At 21.4% G+C, this 4203-nt stretch overlaps 1 protein-coding gene across 1 annotated transcript in view; it reads left to right on the top strand.

Moving 5' to 3' along the window:
* LOC117181423 (tubulin-specific chaperone A-like) overlaps positions 1-4203 on the top strand; it is an 11855-nt gene that overhangs the window by 6593 nt on the left and 1059 nt on the right. The gene's annotated exons all lie outside the window — the stretch shown is intronic.

Genomic DNA, 4203 nt, shown 5'->3' with positions numbered 1-4203 from the left:
TCATCACTTTCGTTTAAATTGTTTCTTTTTTTGTGGGAAATTAATTTTTTTAACTGAAAATTTACCTGTTAAATTTTTGGTCAAAAATTTATACTTTTTAGTTACAAATTCAAATATTCAGTTGAAAATTGGACTTTTTTTAGTTCAAAATTCATTCATTTGGTTGAAAAATCGTATTTTTGTTTAGAAAATGCCACTTTTGTTGTTCAAGGTTCAACTATTCCACATAAATATTCATCAATTTAGTTAAAAATCCATTTTTTGGTTGGAAATAAAAGTACTTGATTAAAATTTAAACTCTTTTGTTAAAAATTGATCATTTCGGTTTAAAATACATCTATTCCACTCAAATATTCATCATTTTAGTTTAAAACTTATCACTTCGATTGAAGATCCTTTTTTTTAGGTCGACAATTAATTTTTTTGACTAAAAATGTAACTATTCCATTTCTGATTCAAAACTTATATTTTTTAGTTCAAAATTTAACTATTTGGTTTAAAATTGCTCTCTTTTAGTTGAAAATTCAACTATTTCGTTAAAAATCCACGTTTTCTATTGAAAAATTACCTTTTTTATTTAAAAAGTAGTTACCATATTTGAAGCTGTTTAAATTTAATTTAATTTTTAAACTAAAAAATATGTTTGAATTGATTATTTAAATTCATGGACTTTCGAGACAACATTAATTAATGATTAATTAAGTTTTCAATGTCGATTGTTTAAACAAAATTCGAAACATTACATTATTATATTTATCAATAGTGCTTATATTTAAGAATATCTTGTAATATAATTTATCAGATCTTTCTAAATTAAACATATTAATTAAATTTCTAAAAACAGAAAAAAAAACATTATTTATAATAAATTCGTAATATTTTAATGGCTCCTTAGTCTAAAAAATTATACGGGGAAAAACCTAAAATTGTCCGGGAATTTTTCCAGAATTTGAGTAGACAAAAAAATAATCGAATGGAACAATTTTCCAGAATTCGATTTTTAAATTGGTTAAAAAACAATTTTAAAAAAGGTACTTATTATGAAAAAGTTTTGATTTTTATTCACAAAAAGTATTTGAATTAAAAAAAAAAAAATTCCAAAAATACAAATTCCGAATATAATACCAGGTATTTTTTCGCACTCAAAGGGTAAAAAAATCATGATGAAATCAGAAGATTTCAGAAAAATTCAAGTTATATTCAAAAGAATTCAATTGAACTGGAAAAAATTATAAAATATATGAAAAAAAAAATTTATTTCCGTAAACTGGAAGGAATTTAAGATAAAAGAGAATAATTTGATGAAATTCATAACAATTCTAGGCGAATTAAAAAATTCAAATGTATTGAAAACAATTTAAAAAAAAAACTCATTTGAATTCAGTAAATTTAAAATACAATTCAATTTTTTAAAAATGTAAAAAAATATTTCAATGTCGAATCTGTGAGCAAAACAGTTGAATTTTTATGTAAAAATAATAATTGAACACTTATTATTTGTAGAAAAAGTTCGAGTAATTTTAAGAAATATTTAGAAGTTTGAAAAGTTTAAAATTAAATCAATTAAATTAGATTAAAATTAAATATTCTGTTAAAATATTTTTTCAAAATGAAAAATCATTTTGAATTTTCCTTTGAAAATTTTTTTTGGAGCCTTTCACAATTCTTAAAAAGCTTCGAAAATTTTTTTTTTTTTGAAATTTGAAAAAATCTACATTTTGTTTTAAATTAGGTACAGACACTATCTTTACATTATTTGATATAATTTTAAGTTCTAAATTAATTTTGAATCATTTTAAAAATACTAAATATCTCTTAAAATTACTCTCTTTTTTTCTACAAATCATGAGTGTTGAATTGTTATTTATAAATCCAATTTTGAAGGAAATTTGTTTAAATTTGCAGGATTTTCTAGGAAATGTAGGAAAAATGTAATTAATTTTAAAAGTTATTTATTAGAAGTTCTGAAAAAGTTTCAAAAATAATTTTAAAATTGAATAGATTTTTTAAAAGTTTCCGTTTAATTTATCTTGAAATCTTTGAAACTCACCTTAAATTCTCAGACATTTCATCAAATACTTTTAATTTCTCTTTTCATTTTCTGAACTTATTCAAAACTTCTAAATTCAATTAGTTTTTTAATTAAAATTTTTTTTTTGTATTCACTTGATTGTTTTTTAAATTCAGTTTGATTTTTTAATTGAATTTTATCGAATTCTTCTCCCTTTTCTTAAATTTCCTTTAAATTCACTTAAATTTGGTTGTAATCTATCACATTTTTTGGATTAAAAAAATTTCCCAATTCATTAGAAGAGATTTGAAGTTTTTTTTTTAAATTCATCCTCAATTATTTTAAATTCTTTTGGAATGTTTTTAATTTATTTGAATCCTTCTAAATTTACTCAATTATATTTAATTCAATGGATGTTTTTGAATTTTTTAAAGTTTTTATTCCATAGATTCTAAATTCTGTTAAACTTTACCTTAAATTCTTCGACATTTCATCAATTTCTATAAAGTTTTCTTCATATTGTTAAATTGTTACCAATTCATTTGAGTGTTTTTGATATTCATTTTGAATTTTTATGAATTTCATCGTATTCTTCCTGGTTACCTCTAAGCTCCTCTAAATTTATTTCAAGTATACGGAAATTAATGGAAGTTTTTTACTTTTAAAAAATTTTCCAATTGATTTGAATATTTTTGAATTTAACTTTTAGTCACTAGTCACTTCTTTGGATAGAAATTAGTAGGGTTTCAAAGATTTGAAGAGTTTTTAAGTTTTTTTTGTTGGAATTCACTCTGAAATCTCTTAAATTCTTTATCATTTTCTTAAATTGTATTAATTAACTTGAATTGTTTTAAATTTACTAAGTTCTATTTGTTTTAATGGATTAAAATTTTTTTAACAATTTTTTATTTAATAAATCCTAACTTGTTTTCACCTCACCTTGAATTCTTAGGCATTTCATCAAATTTGATAAATTTTACTTCATATTTTAAAATTTTTATCAATTCATTTGATTCTCTTTAATTCATCTTGCATTTTTATGAGTTTCATCGAATTCTTCTCGTTTACCTCTAAATTCATTCCAACTTCACGAAAATTAATAGAATTTGGATTTTTTGTAAATTTTTCAATTCATTTGAATTCTTTTGAATTTAACTTGAATTGTTTTGTAGTCTTTAGTCACTTATTTGGTTAGAAGTTAGTAGGTTTTCAAAGATTTGAAATTTTTTCTAGTTCATCCTAAGTTCTTTTAAATTCTTTGGAATTTTTTTATTTACATGAAATCTTTTAAATTTACTCAATTCTATTTAGATCAATCGATTTTTTGAATTTTTAAAAGTTTTTATTGAATTGATCTTAAATTTTATTAATCTCAAATTGAATTTTTAGGCATTTCATCAAATTCTATAAAGTTTTCTTCATATTGTTAAATTGTTATCAATTCATTTTAATTTGTTTCAATTCACCTTGAATCTTTATGAATTTTATAGAATTTTTCTCGTTTAACTCTAAATTCTTCTAAATTCATTCCAAGTTTACGGAAAGGAATTGATTTTTTGTATTTAAAACAAATTTTACCATTCATTTGAATTTAACTTGAATTCTTTTGTAGTTCTTAGTCACTTCTTTGGTTAGAAAATAGTAGGGTTTCAAACATTTAAAGAGATTTTAAGTTTTTTTTTTTAATTCACCCTGAATGATTTTAAATTCTTTGGAATTATTTTTTAATGACTTAAATGCTTTTAAATTTACTCAATTCTATTTAATTTAATTGATTAAAATTTTTTAAAAGTTTTTATTCAATTGATCCTAAATTCTTTAAACCCCACCTTGAACTTTTATGAATTTCATCGATTTCTGCTTGTTTACCTTAAATTCCTTTAAGTTTATTCCAAATTCACGGAAAATGGTTTGATTAAAAAAAAATTGTTCAATATATTTTAATTCTTTTAAATTTAACTTTAATGATTTTAAAATCTTCTGAATTTATCTTTAACTTTTTTTTAGAAAGAATTAACTTTTTTTAGTGTCTTTAGACATCAGATGGAACAATTCTGATGCATAACATTTTAGGTCTGGATTTTAGGGAATTTTTTTTCGATTTTTCAATATTTTGGGGGTGGAAAAGGGGTGTTCCGGATGAGATAGGGGAATGAAACTTTTTTTAGTGTCTTTGGACATCAGATGGAACA

This window comes from Belonocnema kinseyi, chromosome 10 (assembly GCF_010883055.1).
Source record: "Belonocnema kinseyi isolate 2016_QV_RU_SX_M_011 chromosome 10, B_treatae_v1, whole genome shotgun sequence".
In the NCBI taxonomy this organism is placed as follows: domain Eukaryota; kingdom Metazoa; phylum Arthropoda; class Insecta; order Hymenoptera; family Cynipidae; genus Belonocnema; species Belonocnema kinseyi.
Note: the sequence above shows the minus strand (reverse complement) of the source record. Positions and strands in the feature narration are given on the sequence as shown.